Raw genomic sequence first — 8,828 nt, forward strand, 5'->3', positions numbered from 1 at the left:
GCCAGCTCAAATCTTTAAACGCCTGGTATTCTAGCCACGAACGGTAACTGGCACCGAAGCCCGGGAAGAAAAAGGCACTCGGGGTGGGTTGGGGGGGGCGGGGTAAGCGCGCACAGCTGGAGAAAAGACAGTTCAAGGGGAACAGGAGGCTTGGATCTTCTCTTCACACCTGAGAAGGGAAAACTAGTCTCCTTTTCTGCTGCTCCCCGGTCCCCCATCCAGGGATGAAGGGGACCATCCCTTTGTTCAAGCTCCCTTTGGACTGTGCTTTTGCGCACTGGCTCCCAGAGCACCTGACACAGAGGAACACGGTCACGTTCCCGTAGGTGCTGTAAAGCCAGAGCTCCCGCCAGGACTATGCGTGGTAGGCGGTCTTTAGGTGAGAGGGCTGGCATCTAGAAGTCCTACCCTACACTCCCTCTGGGGCACTGGCTCTCAGTCTGGGTGACATGTTAGAATTTGCCAGAAGTTTTGAATGCTCTCCGTGCCCAGGCTGCTCCCCAGTCCAGTGAAGTCAGGCTCTTTAGGGGTGAGACCCAGGCGCAGCTTGCCGGGTGGTTCCAGCGTGCCAGGTTGGCGTCCTTGACTGTGGGGAAGCTCACGTGGGTGGCCTGTGACGCCTCCAGGCAACGGCACTGCCACGTTTGGGAACCACGGATAGAGGACCTTGAAGACCGAGCACAGAGACCTCACCAGGGCCCTGTGCAGTCATCGTGCTTCTCCTTTGCTAGGGGCCTCAAGTCAGACTCCTCTTCTTAAGTCCTCCCTCCAAGTTGTCCTTGATCTCGAGCCTTAGACCACTCTGGCCTGCTCTCTCCTGAATCCTGGGTGCCTCTGGTTCTTCACCCGACTTCTATCTCTGCGCTGTGCCCAGCTTTACGGTTTTTCTTCATAGGCCCCCACCCTCTTTTCTCTCTTGTGCTCACGGCAGGCATCCACCGCCCCCTCTGAGCCTCCCCAGTGCTCGCCTGCTTCACGGCCCTACCTTTCCAGAACTGCGTTCCCGGCTTGGCCTCTCTCCTCCAACATCAGCACCCCACATGCAGGGGCATCTGGCTGGCTCAGTCCATGGAGCACGCAACTCTTGATCTTGGGGTTGTAAGTTTGAGCCCCATGTTGGGTGTGGAGAGGACTTAAAATCTTGAAAGGAAGGAAGGAAGGAAGAAAAGAACGAACGAACGAACCTGACGTGCAAAGGAACCCATGTGGGCAGATAACGTTTCTTTGGTCAGGAGCATGTGGAACCAAGTGTGTAAGGAGCCTCTCGTTTTCCTCCCCATCACCAACTCTAGTTTCTTCTCTCTGTGCGCCTGGAGGGCCAATTTGGGGGCACCGTGACTTAAGGGGGAATACCACGTTCCTCTAAGATCAAAATAAGGTATCGTGGGCTTCATCATCAAGGGGAAAGTTGAGGGCAAATGAGGGATTTAAAGAACCGGTCGTTTCCTCCAGTCTAGCATGTGTGTGCGTGCCCACGCACACGTACGTACGTATGCTCGTGTATGTTAGTTGGGTGGTGGAGTGTGGAGGGGAGGACGGCATACGACGTCTTTTTCTTGAACTGCCTCTCCTCTCAGTTGTCTTTGGAAATATCTGACTTGACGGATGGAAAGTAATCCTAATTAAAGCCATTTACCTGAACTGCTCGCCACTTAAGCCTAATTACCATGCAACACAATAACAGCTATGCATCCCATTAAATCAGTGTCAGATTAACTTTGATGCTTGCTACGTTTGATTCCGCTGGTTCCATCTAAATGGTTTTTGGCTTCTGTGCTACAGTTGTGGACTTGTCTTCAGAGGATGAGGCCGAACATCATGGCGTGTCTTCGCTGGTCTCCGTCCCCCCCCCAGGGTTCCGGAACAGGACTGGAGGTTGAAGTTCTCAGAGCTGAAGGGGGACCTTTGTCTGTCTAGGCAAGGAGCTTCCTCCCCCCCTCCCCCAGGAGAGGAGTGGAAAAAGAACCAGAAGGAAAGAAATGTAATGTCCTCATGGCAAGTGGTCCGGCAGGAAAGATCAAGTGCACGGCTGGTTTTTTTCTCCTTATTCTTCATTTCCAAAGACTGATTGTTGGAGTGTGTAGGTTCTACTTTTTATCTTGACTGGAGCGACTTGGAAAGCGAATTTAGCTTCTTGCTGTTGGTACGAGATCCTTGTGGGCCAACGTCTAAAAGCCCACATTCTGTTCAATCTACGAATGGCGTATATAATTCAGGAATAACTTACGAGCGAAGTCGTGAGCTCTCAGGGTGTTCGGGGGCACACACAGGAGAAAATGAATGGTCTTTCTAACCATTCTTTCCTTAGCACATGCGAACACCCTGAAATCAACAGCAGCACCCCAGATGTCTGTCAGAGGCGATTACTTGTCAGACCTACTCCTGAGGTCGTCTACTGCGTGGTGTAATTTTTGTTTATGGTTTAAATTTGTGGACAGTCATTTCCTGCAGCTGAGCACACATAAAAGTTAATTTGGCCTAAGTGGTGAAAAGAATCCCAAGACACGAGGGCAGGTAACCCTCTTCCCATTTCAAAACTCTGGTGCACACCATCAGGATGTTCACAGCCCTGATTAATGTGCCTAATAAGCTGGAAGCGGTTCTCCGAATCCTAGGGGAGCGATACAGTAGGAGAACAAGAAAGCAATTGGAGGGAACGCGGTGCAGTAAGTCTTTGAAATTGAAACAATAATGCAAAAGTATTTTAATCTAAGGAGAGAAATGCCTGCAATGTCTGGATGAATAAAATTATAATGGAGAGAAATGGAAATTCGGCGCTTGTGCGTACGATCTCAGAAGAATGATCGACTCGGGCCCGGCCCAGACGTAGGTGTGTGTGGAGGGAGGGGGAGGAATGAGTGATTTAAATTAATTCTGGGGAAGCCAGTGGGTGGTAAATGTTTAACCTCAGAACCACACCTGTGTGTTCAAAACCAAACACACCCCTGCTTGGTACCTGACGGGAATCTTAAGACTCAACTCATCCGAACCGAGCCTGGGGTCTTTCAGTTCTTCCCCATCGGTGGCCCCCACCTTGGTGAGCAGTGAAAGAGTGCCTCGCACTTAGTGGTCTAGGATAGAAGACAGAGAACTGTACCAGTCTCTCCTCCCTGCTCAGCTCTCGTACCCAATCAACACACCTATTCCCCTCCCAGATCTCTCCAATCTGCCCTCTCTCCATTGTCAATGCCATCGCATCAGTCCATGGGGACTGCTTCTCTCCTGGGCTGCCGCCATCACCCTCCCACCGAGCACTCGGCCCTGAGTGGGTCTCGCTCCACCCCGTGCTCCGCAGCCACAGGCCAGTGGTGTTCACACCACGTTGTCCTCATGCTTAGGCTCCTCAGTGGTTGATCATGGTCAGAATCTGGTTCCGTGAACCGCTCTGTTCTCACCCCCATTTCCAGCATCCAGCCATGCACACATGGGGCCATCCAACTGTTCCTCACGTTTTCACCCTTTGGTGCCTTTGAGTGTTCTGCTTCCTATGCCTGGAATAACCTCACCTCCAACTTCTTTTCCCAATGGCTAATCCTCCCTTTCCCACTGGCTCAAGCACCATCTCCAACAGGGGGTGTGAACTCCCTCCTTGGGGGAGGTTAAAGTTGGCCACCCAATGAACATGTCTTTTGCTTTATTTTTTCTGTTTTTATTTAAAAAATTTTTTAATGTTTTTATTTATTTTTGAAGGAGAGAGAGAGACAGAGCATGAGTGGGGGAAGAGCAGAGAGAGCGGGAGACACAGAATCTGAAGCAGGCTCTGTGCTCTGAGCTGTCAGCACAGAGCCTGACACGGGGCTCGAACTCACAAACCATGAGATCATGACCTGAGCCGAAGCTGGAGGCTTAACTGACTGAACCACCCAGGCACCCCTGTTTTTGTTTTTTTGAGAAAGAGAGAGTTCTGGGGTGAGGGGCAGAGGGAGAGAGAGGGAATCTTAAGCAGGCTCTATGCTTAGCATGGAGACCAATGCAGGGCTCTATCCCACAATGCTGGGACCATGACCTGAGCTGAAATCAAGAGTCAGATGGGGGGTGCCTGGGTGGCTCTGTCAGTTGAGCGTCCAACTTTGGCTCAGGTCATGATCTCACAGTCTGTGGGTTCGAGCCCTGCGTCGGGCTCTGTGCTGGCAGCTCAGAGCCTGGAGCCTGCTTTGGATTCCGTGTCTCCCTCTTTGCCACTCCCCCACTCATGCTCTCTGTCTCAAAAGTAAACATTAAAAACATTAAAAAAAAAAAAAAGAGTCAGATGCTCAATCAACTGAGCCACCCAGGCGCCCCTCCAATGAATGTGTCTAAGCACTCATTTTTGAAATTGTCTCTGAGGTCAGAAAGTATGGGTTGTTTTTTTTTTTTTTTTTTTTGGTTTTTTTTTTTTTTGAGCGTGTATTATCTTAAAATCCCAGCACAATCTCCTTTTTTGGTGACCCCGTTGTTGAGACCACGACCTCTGCTGCTCTGCGGAAGCCTGAATCGTGTGAATGAATCAGATGAACTGGAAGAACAGGGTGAAGCTGAACTTGTCTCAGGACTGCGACATGTTTGTGGGAGAGCTAACGATGAGCACTTGTTTTCTCCAGCTACTGAAGAGACAACAGACACCGTGCAAGCAAGACCGAGGACCCTCTTTCCTCACGCCTGCTGCACTGGGCTATCTGGAAAGCTTTGCTTTCTCTAGTTGTTGCGCACGACAGTACCCAAAGGGAGGGTACCTTCAAGAAAGCTCTCTCGATCGTTCACGGAATCCGGCTGCCAGCCGACTGAAAACACTAATGGTCTCCGCTGAGCTGTAGCTCACCGAGATCAAGTGCTTTGGCTAAGAAAGCCGTGGGTAGATAACCTTGGTCTCGACGTGGGAAAGACAACCGGTTATGTGCCATGGCATCATTCCTTAAGGTCAGGAAGACTGCGCTCAAGGTTAGGACACTGAGCCAGAGAAGGCCACTGGAGCATGGAGACATTCCTTTTGCTCCGAGGGGACAGTCTGCCTCCGGACTTTAAGAGCTGTGAAAAGTCCTTGAATCCGAATATGAGGAGTTAGCCAATTACTACGAAGTCAGGGAGCTCAGCTCGGAATATGCTGATACAGCTCAGAGTTAACAACTACAGGAAGAAGTAAGACTTGAACACGAAGAAACTCAACCCAAGCAACCAGACATCAACCGGCACCTGACAGGCTTCAGGAGCCTAATGAGATACTTTCTTTCTCCTCCTCAAAGACAAGATCAGTGTGAGCTTAACCTGCAACATAATCAGCAACAGAAACTTGCACTCGCAGAGGAATGTGCCAGGGTCTGCATTTTAGAAACTCTTAAATGATCTAAAAGTGAAGGCACCAGAATTAAAACCCTTTGCCATACACACAGCCTTAAAATGTCAAACACACAGATTTGCATACACCGAGCCCAGAAAGACAACAAGCCTTGAGTTGATTCCCACTAAGATTCCCTTCAGCCATAAATCCACGATTCCGCTCCAGTCCTGATGTTTTCTTGCGGAGAAGAAGAACACATCACAATTGAAGTAATGTTTGGCTTTCCATGCTGCTGTGAGCAGCTCTTTTCAAAGTGTTCTCTTGCAAGGCCTCATCTGCATGTCAAATTAACAGATGCGGATTTGGAAAACCCAGCTCAGAGAAGCAATATCCACCCAGCCGGCAGATACGGGTGCTAAGAAAGAAAACAAACTCAATCGCAGCCATCACGTTACAAAAACGCCACCAGTCGATCAACACACGTACGCGACCTAACTACGAAGGAGGGATACCGCGTTTTCAACGGGTACGCAAAATCACACCAGCAAATGGACGTCGTGTCCTCTCGAGCAGTTATCCGGAGTTCCATTTGGGAAAACATTTCACCACGTATCTTTGGGACCCTTCTCTTGGAAAAATTTGTAAGGGACAGTGGAGGCAAAGATATTAGTGTCTTTTCCTCTCTTTCTTACGGCTGTTGCCGTGGGTGTGATTGTTAACGCTAAGCAAGTATCACACAGCTCCATAACCCAACTCCCTCGCCAGCTTTGGCTCTGCGTGATCGGTGTTAAAATTCAAATATCCAATTGCATGTCCAAAGGAGAGTCAAGAGAATATGTCTCAGACTCTGAAAGAACAGTCCCCAAAGAGTTTCACCAATGTGCAACAGATGTTTCCTTGGAGCAAGGGCACGGCTCCAAAGACAATTATGCTAAAGGGATGTGGACTCATCTTGAATTTTACGCCCTGGCACGACTGCTTCAAAGGGAACCAGTTACTTCCCCATAGGGCAGCAAGGCTCAAACTTGGCTGCGCAGTGGAAGCACCTGAGGACCTTTACAAAGTACTGGAGGTCTTGTCCCCAGGTTGCTCTGCGAGATAGACTGGACACTGGAAATTTTAGAAGCTCCCTGGGTGATTTTAAAGTACAGCCAATATGGCGGCACACGGCTCTAGGGTCTGTTCTTCACATGTCCGTCCTATGCAGAGTTTACCCATCTGTTCCCTGCCTCGTGAAACACTCGTCTCGTTCTCTCTAGCCCCAGGTACGGTAATTGGGAGATAGGAGCCACTCGGTGTACGTTTGGGGAGTGGTGAATAGGAATAGGTAGGCCGTGCCCGTGCGCCATGCTGGGCGACCGACAGTTCTGATCTGCCTGGAACAGGGAATCTTCTCTGGATGTGAGACTTCCAGCGCTAAAACCAGAACAGCCGAGGGAAAACCAGGATGGTTGGTCATCTTAGTGCCAGATACTACGCTAAATACTTGCAAAGATTACTTCTTTTTCTTTTAAGCTCATTTATTTATTGGGGCACCTGGGTGGCTCAGTCGGTTAAGCATCCGACTCTTGATCTGGGCTCAGGTCACGATCTCACAAGTTCGTGACATCAAGCCCTGCGTGGATTCTCTCCCTCTTGGGATTCTCTGCCTTTCTCTTTCTCTCTCTGTTCCTTCTCCATTTGTGCAGTCTCTCAAAATAAACTTAAAAATATTTTAAAAAATAGTTTATTCTGAGAGAGCGTAAGCCAGGGAGGGGCAGAGAGAGAGGATCCCAACCAGGTTCCATGCTGTCAGCACAGAGCCCGACGCAGGGCTCGAACTCGTTAACCACGAGATCATGACCTCAGCCAAAACCAAGAGTCGGACGCTTAACTGACTGAGCCACCCAGGCGCCCCACAAAGATTACTTCTTAATTCTGTCAACAACCTTATGAGACAGATACTATCATGAACCCCATTTTACAGGCAAGGGAACTAAAGCTCAGAGCTGGTGAGCTTCCTGACACAGAGTAAGTCATAGACTTGTGAGTAGATGCAAGGCGGCCTGAATCCAGAGTCCACATGCTTAATCATTACGCCGTATTTCCTTCCGCTAATGTTGTGATGGTTGGTTTTTTGTTTTTGTTTTTGTTTTTTTTTTTTTTTGGCTTCATTTGTTGCTTTAGCGTGTTGTCTCCCTGTGTGATGTTGTTTTTTCTGGGTAAGTGCCCTTGACAGTTAAAAGGTTTGTCACTCTTCACCAGCATGGCGTTTTCCAGCGTGGAGACGTCTAAGCTCGTCCGTCCAAAACCGTAGAGGAAACCCGGCAGGGATCTCAGCGAGGGAACCAGAAAGTGAGTCATGGAACTGGAGTAAGGGAGGGGACCCATCTCAGCTGGTGCATCAGCAGACACAGGACACTGAGAACCAGCTTGTTCTCCTGGTTGGAGCCACCGACGCTGAGCAGAGGACCAGGCACAGACCCCTGGTACACTTCTCCACCAAGGTAGGAGTCGTGCGAAACTCGCGTGTGCACAATGTGAGCACGTGTGAATGGGGTCATTCGTCCTATAGTTGTTTTAAGTAAAGACCCCTTATCATGAGTAGGGAGGAGTCTGAGCATTACTAAGCAAAGAGAGAAAGAAATCCTTCACCATAATCCTGCCTTTTTTTTTTTAATATTTATTTTTGAAAGAGACAGAGTGCGAGTGGGGGGGTGCAGAGAGAGAGGGAGACACAGAATCTGAAGCAGGTTCCAGGCTTTGAGCCGTCAGCACAAAGCCCGACACGGGGCTCGAACTCACCATGAGATCATGACCTGAGCCACAGTCAGATGCTTAACTGACTGAGCCACCCAGGCGCCCCTCAAATCCTTCCTTCCGTCTTCCAAAGTGCCTTCCAAAATTATTTCAAAATGCTACCAGCCACTTTCTTAAACCAAAAGAACACGAGTCTGTGGGTATTTAGAATACTAGTGGCTTTGTAAAATACCTTGTGATTTTTATCACATACAGTTCGGGGACACAGAACTTTGAGACTTTTTTTTTTTTTAAGTTTATCTATTTGAGAGGGAGGGAGACAGAGGGAGAATCCCAAGGAGGCTCTGAGTTGTTGGCACAGAACCCGACACAGGGCTCGATCTCATAAACCGTGATATCATGACCTGAGCCGAAATCAAGAGTCGGATGCTCAACCGACTGAGCCCCCCGGGCGCCTCTAGGCTTCTGTTTTTAAGGCACGGTGTTTGTACAACCTTTGGTCATCTCATACAGGGCTCTGCTCACATCAGCACCAGGTTCTAACCAGCCGATCTAAGTGGGAGGGAAGACTGGAAACAAGTCTTCCCCTGCTAGACGCCAGAAGATCCAAGAACTCAACCGAAAGACCCTCGGAAACCCAAAGATCGCCATGTTTAACAGAAAGGAGGCTGTGCTGACGCGGGGGGGGGGGGGGGGGGGTCCATACCTGAAGGGAGCTTCCTTGCGGAATCGCTCCCAGAACTGCTGCTGTTCAACGTCAAAGGCTGAGCACCTCTGACGGAGGGCGGCCACCTCGTTCGCCTGCAGCGGGGCCACCTGCTGCCTCACAGCAATG

This window comes from Panthera uncia, chromosome E1 (genome assembly GCF_023721935.1).
Source record: "Panthera uncia isolate 11264 chromosome E1, Puncia_PCG_1.0, whole genome shotgun sequence".
Lineage (NCBI taxonomy): Eukaryota > Metazoa > Chordata > Mammalia > Carnivora > Felidae > Panthera > Panthera uncia.